Below are 12,932 nucleotides of genomic sequence, written 5' to 3'. Positions count from 1 at the left end.
CTTTTTTTTTTGGGTTAATCGTGAAGGCAAGGGCTTCAAGTGTGGGGAGGGTCATGGAGTCTATCAGTTTAGGGGAGGTAGCGGTTTTGGCAATGGCTGCTACTCCGCCTCCCTTGCCAGAGGTGCGGGAGCAGGCTAAGGCTTGGTAGTCTGGGGGGCTTAGTTTGCCCAGTCCTACTCTGCTATTATCACGGAGCCAGGTTTCTGTGATTATAAGAATGTCCGATCCATTGTCATGGAGAAGATCGTGGAAGATGATGGTTTTGTTGGCGGCTGATCTGGCATTGATAAGGGCCAGTGTGGGTGGGTTGCTTTGTGTGGTGGGGGCAACGAGTGGGATGGGAATGAGATTCCGGGGGTTTCTTGTTGGGCAGTCTTTGTGTTGGGATCTTAGGTTGCCGTATTTGCCATGTCCTGTGATGACTAGTTTGGTGAAGCAATTTGTAGTGAATTGTAGTGTTGTGGTGGCTGGTGTGTGGAGGAAGCCATTGTGTGTGGGTGACACATGGTAGGTAGGCTGAAAGTGAGGGCAGAGAGGTGGCTGGGGGCATATTGGTAAGGTGGGCTGTGGGTGAGTGTTTGGGAGGTTGGGTAGAGGGAGGTTTGGTGATGATTGTTGTAGAAGACCGCAACTATGGTCTATCTTTATACCACATTCTCGACCAAAAATTTGTCCAAGTCCCAAACACCCAGAACAAGACCTTTTAGACATGGGAGGGGCCAGCATTGTGATGGACTGGCCACCCAGACATGGCAACAGAGCCCTTGAGGGGCACCTCACAGGACACTGCTGTGAACTTCATAAATAGGGTGCCACATAAACATCTTACCAGAACTCCCTTATAGGTTATGATGAGCCCCTAAAACCCTTTATACCCACCTGTATACAACCCAAATAGCCCTTATGGCTGTAGGTGGCACCTATATGGAAGTACCATAGGTTTTGGGGGGATTTTAGTGGACTCATATTTTTCACCATGAATGAAGTGGTTAGAATGGCTTATGGACTTGGGTCCTCCTCTCTATGGTTCACTAGCTCACCCCCCCCCCCCCAGACTACTTAACTACCTCTGTGCAGCTCTTCTAGGCTTTCCTATGCCAGGTGCTGATGTTCTAGAGGAAGGTATGTACATTTTTATTCTAAACTTTGTTGGGGTGCAATGGGCTCAATTAACACGGGGGTGATTGTGAGGTGTCTTTACTTTATCACTGCAGTGGTAATCTGGTCACTTTCGATATCTTTTGGGCACTTAAACCTGCCTTTACATCATCTAACTTACAACATATAAGTTTTGTCTCGGTAGTCTTGGCAAACATTCGATTATCCCTGCAGGACGACTAAGTCTAGGTTGGCCCACATCCCGCCCTAACTATTCCTCCCAAAACGCCCCTTTCAGCTCTGGCTGCACAGTGGGATTCAGAGGCCTAAAATGTCCCTGAATATGTCCAAAAAGCCGTTTCAATTATCGGCACTTGGATGACATGTCTTTTAGATCGTCCAAGTTCTGACATGGGTGGGATTTTAAGATATATTTAAGTTTAGATTATGAGCCCATTTGTGTTTAGCAATGGCAGTATTAGGGGTAAATATTCAGTTGGCAGGGGTTGGTGTTTTGCTAAATGTTGCTGGCATTATTCCCGAATATTTGATGCCAGGCCATGTTTGGGCATCAGCACTCAATATCTGGTTTTTGAGTAGTCAGCTAACATATAGCCAGTTCAGTCAATATTCAGCTCTTAAGCAGCTATGGGTTATCACATAAAAATAGGACTGTCTATTATGAAGGACTATTTATATGGTTAACTTGGCTGGTTAAGTGCTGAATATCAGCAGTTAACTGTCCAAGTGCTGACTCCACTCTGAAATGCTCACACAATAGCTGGTTTTCACTTAGGCACTAACTGTTAATTTTCAGTGGTGATAAAGAGATTAGATTCTTACATAAGAACATATGAATTGCCATACTGGGACAAACTGAAGGTCCATCAAGCTCGGTATCCTGTTTCCAACAGTCCCAAGTACCTAGCTGGATCCCAAGTAGTAAAACAGATTTTATGCTGCTTATCCTAGGAATAAGCAGTGGATTTCCCCAAGCCATCTCAATAATGGTCTATGGACTTCTCTTTTAGGAAATTATTCAAGCCTTTTTTAAACTCCGCCAAACTAACTGATTTTTCACCACATTCTCTGACAATGAATTCCAGAGTTTAATTACACCTTGCTAATATCTTTTCTAGTAGTTAGGTGTGTCATTTTGGACAGTAAGGTATTCTCCCCATGCTTGTGAGTCATGCAGAAGGAATCCACTCGAGGTTTTCAACTTCTCCTTCTTCTCCACAGAGCTCTGCTGCCCACTTCAGTTTGTACCAAAGCAGGCAATATTCCTATATAGAATTACATAAGGAGGGATATGGGGAGACTTCGCAAATATATATCTGTTCTGCTCTGAAAGATGTATAACAAACTTGTTAAACATCATAATTGAACAATCCAAACATCGAAATAACTATAACAAGCAAACATTTATGGAGCTCAAACATAACGCAATAGATTATACTACATACCCTTAAGGTCTGATTGACATCAAAATATCAGTTTTGATTCTAACTTTCCAATTGAGACAGTAGGCAGGCGGAGAAATAACTGACAGGGAGGATTTCCAGAATGACACGCCTATCTACTAGAAAAGATATTAGCAAGGTAAGAACCTAATCTCTTTTTCTAGTGCAATAGGTGTGTCATTCTGGATGGTAGGGATGTACAAAAGCAGTCCCAGAAATCTACGGTGAGACCTCTGCACCTGCTTGTAACACTGAGGACCCAAAGACTATGTCCTCCTGCGCTGCTACATCCACTATGGAGAACGTATACAGTGTGGACCAGGTCGCTGCCCTAAAAATCTCCTCAGGTGAAATCGCCAGAGCTTCCACTCACGAAGAAGCCACACTTTTTACTGAATACGTCTTCAAGCAGACCGGCGATTGCTTGCCACAGGCAATACATGCTGATGAGATGGCCATGCATATTCATCTTGAAATGGTAGCCTTGGAAACCTGTCTGCCACATCTAGCCTGACTGGTGAGCACAAACAGATGGTCAGATAATTGGAACTCATTAGTAACCTCTAGATAATGTAGGAGGACTCTCTTCACATCCAGCTTTCTCAGAATCTGGTTCTTTTTCTTTGACCCTGTGGACTGGAACTGTGGTAATCTTACTTGATTTGACATGGAAAAGGATGGGACCATGCACAAGGAGACTTCCGTCTCTGTGATCTTGAGAAAGAGCTTCCTGCAAGACAGTGTCTGTAATTCAGACATTCTTCTCACTGACGTAATGGCCACAAGGAAAATGGTCATGATGGTAAGATTCATCAATTATGCCTCTTGAACAGGCTCATATAGAATCTGACTGAGTCTGTGCAAGACCACCTAAGATTCCATGATGAAAACGGTTGTTTTAACGGTGGTCTGAGCCTTAGTGCCCCTTTCAGGCATCTGGCTATGTTGGGATGAGAAGCCAGGGGAGCTTTGTGTGTTCTCAGGCTCTGAAGCATGAGAGGCCCGCCACTTGGACCCTGAGTGATGTCACTGCAAGGCCCTGGGGTATTCCTATTGCAGGGTCTTCTAGAAGTAGGGAGATCCTGGATTCTCTACAAGGAGAACTGTTCCAGCACTTGGTAATGGAACCCAAGTGGAATGGACTTAGTGCTTACAAAAGGGGAATGTGTTTCTGATGTTACAGTGGGTGATCATTTGGCATCCAGTGATCACTGAATGGTACGGTTTAATATTAAGATGGGTATAGAGAGGGCTCATTCAAAAGTAAAGGTTCTAGACTAAAAAAAAACTAACTTTGTTCAGATGGGGGATTACATCAAAGAATTGTTGTATGGGTGAGAATGTCTGGAAGGAGTGGAAATGCAGTGGGCAAAACTGAAAGGAGTTATTGTAAGGGTGACAAATCTATTTGTGAGGCAAGTAAGTAAGAGGAAAAGAAGGCCACTTCTCAAAAGTAGTAGCTGAGAAGGTATGGAATAAGAGGTTAGCTTTCATAAACTACAAAAGACTGCAGAAAGAGGAAGACAGGCAAAAATATCTGTAAATGTTAAGAGAAGCTGGTCAACAAGTCAGGAAAGCAATGATACAAATGGCAGAAAAAATAGCTGACACGTAAAATGGGAGACAAATTTTTTTTAGATATATCAGTGTTAGGAAGAAGCACAAAAGTGGCATTGTGAGACTCAAAAGTGAAGGGGAGGAATATGTTGAAGCTGATAAAGAAAAGGTTGAATTGCTTAACAAATATTTCTGTTCTGTGTTCACAGCTGAAGATCCAGAGATCCGGCAGCGGGACCAAAGAAGACAAATGCGAATAGGAATGGTGACGTGGTAGATCCCGATCGATTTTCAGAGGGTTGTGCTCGTGAGGAGCTAGAACATAAGCAATGCCTCCACTGGGTCAGACCTGAGGTCCATCATGCCCAGCAGTCCACTCAAGCGGCGGCCCAACAGGTCCAGGACCTGTGCAGTAATCCTCTATCTGTACCCCTCTATCCCCTTTTCCAGCAGGAAATTGTCCAATCCTTTCTTAAACCTCAGTACGGTATTCTGCCCTATTATGTCTTCTGGAAGCGCATTTCAAGTGTCCACCACACGTTGGGTAAAGAAGAACTTCCTAGCATTCGTTTTGAATCTGTTCCCTTTCAACTTTTCCGAATGCCCTCTTGTTCTTTTATTGTTCGAAAGTTTGAAGAATCTGTCCCTCTCTACTCTCTTTATGCCCTTCATGATCTTGTAAGTCTCTATCATATCCCCTCTAAGTCTCCTCTTCTCCAGGGAATAGAGACCCAATTTCTCCAATCTCTCAGCGTATGAAAGGTTTTCCATACCCTTTATAAGACGTGTCGCTCTCCTCTGAACCCTCTCGAATAACGCCATATCCTTCTTAAGGTACATAGAAACATAGAAGATGACGGCAGAAAAGGGCCATAGCCCATCAAGTCTGCCCACTCTAACAACCCCACCCCCTTGAATTTACCCCCCCTAGAGATCCCACATGTGTATTCCATTTCCTTTTAAAATCCGGCACGCTGCTGGCCTGAATCACCTGAAGCAGAAGTTCATTCCAACGATCGACCACTCTTTCGGTAAAGAAGAACTTCCTGGTGTCACCATGAAATTTCCCACCCCTGATTTTCAGCGGATGTCCTCTTGTGGCCGAGGGACCTTTAAAAAAGAAGATATCATCCTCCACCTCAATACGGCCGGTGATATATTTAAACGTCTCTATCATGTCTCCTCTCTCTCTACGTTCTTCGAGTGAGTATAGCTGCAATATTGGACGCAGTACTCCAGATGCGGACGCACCATCGCCCGATACAACAGCAGGATAACTTCTTTCGTTCTGGTTGTAATATCCTTCTTGATTATACCTAGCATCCTATTCGCTCTCTTAGCGGCCGCTGCGTACTGTGCCGTTGGCTTTATTGTCATGTCCACCATTACCCCTAAGTCTCTTTCTTGGGTACTCTCATTCAATAACATCCCTCCTATCGTATAGTTGTACCTCGAATTTCTGCTTCCCACATGTAATACTTTATATTTCTCAACGTTGAACTTCATCTGCCATCTCGTCGCCCATTCTCCTAGTTTGTTCAAGTCCCTTTGCAATTCTTCGCAGTCCTCTTTAGTCCGAGCTCCACTAAATAGTTTGGTGTCGTCCGCAAATTTTATTATCTCACACTTCTTCCCTGTTTCTAGATCATTTATAAATATATTAAATAGCAGTGGCCCGAGCACCGAACCCTGCGGGACACCACTCGTGACAAAGCGATGGGGCCAGATGGTATAAGGAAGTTCTGGTGGTTCTGCTGACTGACCTTTTCAATGCTTCTCTAGAGTAAGGAGTGGTACCGGAGGACTTGAGAAGGGCAGATGTGGTCACTCTACCCAAAAGTGGAAGTAAGGAAGAAGTAGGGAATTACAGGTCAGTAAGGTAAAATTATGTTCTTACCTGTTAATTTTCTTTCCTTTAGAAGCAGCAGATGAATCCAGAGACCAATGGGATAGCTCACTTCTACCAGCAGGTGGAGATAGAGAAACTGATTAACAGGTGTACTTATTTGCTGGCACTCCTCCTGTCTCATCAGTATAGCTCCTTGCCCAAGCACATTTAACCATCAGTAGGTATAGCATGTAAAAAACTTCTTTCCCAGAACACCTCGCGAACAGCAACGATACAGAATACAATCATGAACAACACCCAATCACTAAAAGCTGTACACGAAAAACTGACAACCAGATACCAGAAAGGGTGGGGCTCTGGATTCATCTGCTGCTTCTAAAGGAAAGAAAATTAACAGGTAAGAACATAATTTTACCTTCCTTAGCAAAGCAGCAGATGAATCCAGAGACCAATGGGATGTAGCAAAGCAATCCTTAATTTGGGTGGGAAGCAAACGCCGCCTTCGCAACGACCGAAGCATCAAAAAACCCCTATCGCATGTGCCCGCACATCCATGCAGAGACGCGGAGAGAAGGTACTCTCGGAAGACCAGTTAGCCGTGAGACAAATCTCCTCCAAGGCAAAACCCCTCTGGGCCGAGCCCAAGAAGCAGCCATCGCTCCAGCGGAATGGTCATGAAGTTCAATCGCCACCCGCTCCCCTGCCAGCAGGCAAGTATAAAGAATGTCCTCCTGGACCATTGAGCGAGGTAGGCATCGGATGCCGCCATACGCCTGAGGCGTTCCTTGAAGAATCCCAAAAAGGAGATATAAACCACTAACAGTTGTTAGAAACCGATCTCGCGGAGAACGCTACATACGTTTCAAAAAATGCAGTGAATAAAAGTACTGCTTCCACTATCTCCTTCCAGGAAGAAGGAAGGAAAAGCGAGCATGATGTAAAAGAAAGGATGACACCCCCCTAGAAAGACATAGTGGTACCATCCGAACTGACACCCCATATGACGGAAATAAGGAATAGGAATCCCCGTTGAACAAGGCCTGCAACATCGCAACTGCAAAGCTGAAGCCATGACCACAAGGAATCCCATGGACAACCGCACAGCTCTTTAGAGCCCCAAAGGACAAGGCTAAAATGAAGCCATCGGTAACTTAGAAGAAGTACGTGAATGAATTACACCAAACCGGGCTTTCTAAGAGGTGCATGAATATACCGCCTTCTCTTTAGGAACTGAACTACAGGAAGCTGAGAAGTCAGCGAAGGGCCATATACCTAGTTCCTGTAACAAGCCAAGAATGGTAATTGAAGCTGAAGGGAATTGAACGCTATGCCATCGGCAATATACCTGTGCTAAAAAGGAACTCAGGAAGGGTGCAACTGTTGAGAAGTATTCAAGAAAGGAAACACCTCCAAAAGGAAGCAGAAGCCACAGGAGAAGACGTCTGTAGCGCCTGGATAAGAGAAGAAACAACCTGCTTCGCATTACCGTCACACGCCAGTCAAGACTGCTCAAAAGCTAGGTCGTAATACCAAAGTAGTATGAATATCCATGTTGATCTCAATCAAGGAGAGCAAAGTCGGAGATAAAAGGAAACTTCTTAGTCCGGCTGTCGAAAGGCTCAACAGATCCACATAGCAAGGATGGCGCAGCCAAGCCAGAGATTGTACCAATACTGTGCCCCTAAAGCGAGCTTGAGATGGCAAATCCAAGCTATCATCAGCCAGGGGAAAACAGTGAAAAAGAGAAACCAGAGGATTTTTTTTTTTTTTTTCAAGCCTACAGCACCTAGTAGTCCCAGGTGGTCACCCATCCAGGTACTAAACAGGCCCTATCCTGGTTGGCTTCTGAGATCAGACGGGATCGGGCACATTCAGGGTGGTATGGCTGTAAGAAAAAAGCCACACTGTTACCCCCTTTAACTCCCACTTCCTGTGCCCACCTAAGAAGCTAGGAAGCATGGAATTGTGAGACGAGGCCATGAGGTCAAGTTCCAGGAGATCTTATTTCCACCACAAGAAAAGTGGAACACCTGAGCCAAAATTCCCAATAACCAGGATGTAGAAGATATCACTATAACTAACGTCTACACTTCTAAAGCGTACGCAGTGCTGTACACAGTAACATCTAATAAATGAGCTATGCTTAGATTTCGCAGAGAGAAAGACTAACCAAACTCTTTTCCTGACCTGAAAAATGATCGGTCAACCGAATAGAAAGATGAGGGTCCACCCATCGAAGTAGAACAACCACTGTACCTGGCAACTGAGTACATCACCTACTGCCCAAGCTGCAGAGAAACACCCCCATCATAATACTGACTGAAAGGGCCCTCAGCGGCATTCCGGAAGAATGGTCTGAAGCTCCAGAAAGGAAGCCTGACCATGCTCAAGAGTAGAAGAAGGAACCAGAACTTAGTCGCCTCTGAAGCCCAGACTCCTGAAGCTGAGGATGGAAGCCACCGAGCCCCCCAACCCGACAGTCCGGAATAGTCGGTGGTAATAAGCTAGTCCAGGAAAGACTGAGGCATGCCCTGGAAAGACAATCTTTCTGAGCCCCTAAATCATACAAAGCTATGCAGGAGAAGCCTAGCAACTAATAGGAGGCCAGAGATACCGAGAACCACTGGAATAAAAGCGGCTGCTGAGCGTTAGAAGGGAAAGCAAGCCGAGGTTCCCAGAGGGGTCAGCAATATGGATGCTAGAACCTGAACAGAATCCCATACTCTTAGCCATGGTAAGCGAAGAACGCCAATCTGAGATCGAGACTCCACACTCAAGGCTCTGGAAAGAATTACAAGTCTCTCCTATAAGAATAACCGCCTCAACCCAATATACCTATAACTAGTATAGGAAAAAAGAGCACTGCAAATATGAAGATGCGCATGTAAAGAATTGAGGAAAAGAAACCACCCGCTTCGTGTCAGTCAAAAGACCCGACTGGAAGTCGTCCGAATCAAGCAGGCAGTCAAGCATAAATCAAACAAATCGCCTGGCAGTGCCACCGAACCCTTGGGTAGGTGAAATGGAATGTGCCCCAAACCGAAAGCGCTGCTCCGAGAGAGGCAGGCCAACCTAGTGCAGACTCAGAGTCCATAGAGAAAATGTAAATATCTTCCGAGGTTGACTGCAGAAATGGGTAACCCTGAGAAACTAATGCAGCCGAATGGAATCCAGCCTGCCCAAAGCCCCCATCTTGGCCACCCACTAATAAGTGGTACCCTAAGAACTACAAGAACTGTCCCGAGGACCAGCCACACTTCAAAGAGAAACGCAAAACAGAGAGACTCTGGAAACGTAAGGAGGATGCAAAGGTGCAAGCATCCTGAAAAAAGTTCACAGCTCCCTGACCTGACAGTAAAGCGACTACTCCTTCATGAGAAAACTGTCAACCTGGAAAAAGAACACCGTCTTGTGATGTGAAGGGGAGCATGAGGACATTCAGCAACCTGCCTGAGCTTTACGCAAGCAAAGGAAAGACAAGGCGCACCAGGCGTAATCCAGAAGCAGCATACGCCTCTCCAGAGAAACGAGCTGTACCTGGCCGAAAACTGACCAGGTTTCCACTCCAAAAGAGAGCGTAAGGGGAGAATTCATTGGGCATACAGTGCCAGCTACCCTACGACCTCGCAAGCAGAGGATCTTGCCCTTAGGGATCAGCCGCCACTAGACCATGCTTCCAGAGCGGAAGGCCGTCTAGCTTTTTTTTTTTTTTTTTTTTTTAAATAGACTTGAACCTTCGCCTCTTCTTTTGGAGCCATATAAGCTCTACTCCTTAGCTGGGGCTTGAACCTCAGCTCCTTGTTACTAACCCAGCACACAACCCTTGCGCCACCAGGTTTTCACAGACAAGCTGGCCCACAGCAAGAAGAAAAGAACCATCAGGCCTCAAGAGAGACCCTCCACTCGGAATTCCTGCAACTACCCGCAGAAACAAGTCAAGAGCCCAAGCAGGCGGACGCAGCACCCAGGCAGAAGGCCTAAGGAAACCTCCAACATCACCGCACGTTATCAGAACCCCGAGTGAAGAAATGAACCACACGAATGATACACTGGCACGCCCTTGACACCTACTCCACCTTGCTGTTCGCTAACCCATAAGGCAGCAAAACCAAGCGTAGGCAGCCAAACTCAGGGCAGAAACTTAATGTGGAAGTGCCTAGGTATATAAATGGACAGCCCCCAATAACAACCTCTTCTTTTTTTTCTTGTTAAGAGAAGCATGTGGACAACCCCACAGCAAATGGAGCACTGCAATACGGGGCACAGCTGATTTCAAACAAAAATAAGCCGCGGTACACGCTTAAGTTAGCTGTAGGACATGAGTCAATGAACCGCGCTATAAAGTATATGGGGCATCTGCCTGAACCAGATTCTTCAGGTGGCACAGGCTCTATGGCCTGAAAGTTCTACCAGTCTCTGCAATGTTGCTAAGACTTTACTTGTCTTCTCTGATCACCCCACTGGGGAGTCCACAAACAAGTCTATTAAGGGATAGGTGAACTCGAGCTTGTAACCTCCCCGAATGATCTCGAAGACCCAATTGTCTGATGAGATCTGAACCTAGATCTCCACATACTCTGCGAGTCATTCTCTTATCCTCAGGTGAAAGGCTGTGGGGTCCTGTCGTCATTGCGCTTTCTTGAATGCTGAAAGCTTGATTTTGGCTAAGTCCTGTAAATCTCTGCCTCGATCTCTGAGATGAGGCTTCTCCTTAGTACTGATGGAAATGTCTGGAACCACAAAATATAGATAACCCAGAACCTCTGGTGGTTATCAATCTGCTGTCAGATAGAGATTCTGGCTGACAATCTGCTACGTTGGCCATAAAATTATACAGACCCTTTCCAAATAACATCTGTCCTTTGAAGGGAAGCCTGCTGAATGTAGAAGAGGTGGAGTCTCCTGCCCATTGCCTGATCGAGAGCATTCTGCGGGCAAAGATCAAATAAGCCGAGACTTTGCTCATGACCCTGACTATGTCATAAAGAGCATCAGCCACATAATTCACCCCTGCTAGCACAAACTGTGGCAAAGGTTCGCCCTCTGCCAGGGCAAACCCATGCATCTTGAAATGACACAGATGTGCCACAAGAGGCCGCCGCAGCTGTTTTAATTCCTAAAGCCAGCACCTCAAAATGCCTTTTCAGAACCACCTGGAACGATCTTACTATCCTGCTGCGGAACCTGGGCTCTCTCCAACTATTCCGCAAGCAACTGAAAACTTGGCTCTTCTCTAACATGTAATTCTATTTTCCCCCTTACTCTTCCTTTCTATATATAAGCTCATGTAAACCTTTTCTTTTCTCTTCTTATATTTAAGTTCTTGTAAACCGTGCCGAGCTCCACTTCCGTGGAGATGATGCGATATATAAACTTAAGGTTTAGATTAGATTAGATATCCACTCTGCGATCCTTCATATCTTTTAATAGTAAGCCTCTCTCACTTGGCAGGGACAATTACTTAGTCATCTGGGTCACCAAGGAATCCACCTTAGGCTGAATGAACATCTGCTGACACTCCGGTGCCATAGGATACAGCTTTGTCATTGTTTTGGCTACCTTTAAAGAGCCCTCAGGAGCATCCCAGTGCACCGTGACTAAAACACTCATATCAGGATGCCAGGGAAATGCCATAGGCTAAGCCCTTACTTTGCTCAGGATAGAACATTGAGCTTGCTGGGGGTCTAATTGTAACTCTCAAAGAGAGTTAGTAATGAGCTCTAACAGCCCTGAAGATTTGAATAGCTGAAGTACTGTGAGGTCTTTCCCTTGGTCAATGGCCACCACCCTTGTGTACTCACCCTGATTTTTGATCCTATATCTCTCAACAGGGAAGATTCACTCTGTTAGAGCAAGGGCATACATTCTAACCCCTCATCTTCAGGAAGATCTAAGGTAGTGGTTCTCAACCCTGTCCTGGAGGACCACCACTCAGTCAGATTTTCAGGATAGCCTTAAAGAATATGCTTGGAACAGATTTGCAAACCTGTCACTCCATTACATACAAATCTCTCTCATGCATATTCATTAAGGCTATCCTGAAAACCTGACTGGTTGGTGGTCCTCCATGACAGGGTTGGGAACCACTGGTCTTAGGGGTCAAGTTTCAAGTTTATTGGTTTTTAATATACCGACCATCAAAGAATATCTGGACGGTTTACAATAAATCTAAAAAGAGATAAAAGTAAGATAAAATATTAGGCATTAAAAATGATTAGGTGAACATACATAACATCTACTGGACAGACTTGAGAGTGAGGGTAAAAGGGAAGGGAAGGGAAAAGTTACATGTTGAAGAAGAAATGGAGACAGTGGGAAAGGGGAAAGAACATATAGGATGGGTCGCTTTATCAAAGCGGTTGGTTGTATTAGAAAAGGAAAAGAGAGAGAGAATAGAAGGAAAAAATAAAATAAAAAAAAGAAGAAATAAAAAGGGAGAGTTAAAGATAAGTCTAAACGTAGCTAAAGGCGTCACGAAATAAAAAAGTCTTTAGGCTTATCTTAAATTTGTCTAAATGTTGTTCGTCACGGAGTTGCTGTGGTAAAGAGTTCCATAATGTTGGGGCAGTTACTGCGAAATTTGTTTTCCGGGTGTAGTAAAAGTCTTTTATGGAGGGGATGAAGAGAAGTTTTTGATCAGTTGACCTTAGAATGCGTGGGGAACATTGGGGAATGAGAAGTTTATCGAGAAATAAGGGTTGATGAGAGTATTTTATTTTGAAGGAGAGTAGTACGATTTTATAGGTGATACAGTGGGTAACGGGGAGCCAATGGGCCTCTTTGAGAAGAGGAGTAACATGCTCAAATTTGCCTATTTTGTGAATGAGTTTTATTGCTGTGTTTTGTATTAATTGTAGGCATCGGATTTCTTTTTGGGGGAGACCGTTGAGAAGAGAGTTGCAATAGTCTAAGTGAGAAATGACTAAAGAATGGATTAAGATATTGATTGACTCGGTCTCTAAGA

General features: G+C 44.9%; 1 protein-coding gene and 1 pseudogene across 6 annotated transcripts in view; both read right to left on the bottom strand.

Annotated features, from left to right (window-relative positions):
- Positions 1 to 12,932, bottom strand: part of DGKD (diacylglycerol kinase delta) — a 327,255-nt gene that overhangs the window by 28,044 nt on the left and 286,279 nt on the right. The gene's annotated exons all lie outside the window — the stretch shown is intronic.
- On the bottom strand, positions 7,743 to 7,861 carry LOC117367333 (annotated as a pseudogene).

This window comes from Geotrypetes seraphini, chromosome 9, assembly GCF_902459505.1.
Source record: "Geotrypetes seraphini chromosome 9, aGeoSer1.1, whole genome shotgun sequence".
NCBI classification, from domain to species: Eukaryota; Metazoa; Chordata; class Amphibia; order Gymnophiona; family Dermophiidae; genus Geotrypetes; species Geotrypetes seraphini.
This window is presented reverse-complemented; position numbering and strand designations above follow the sequence as displayed.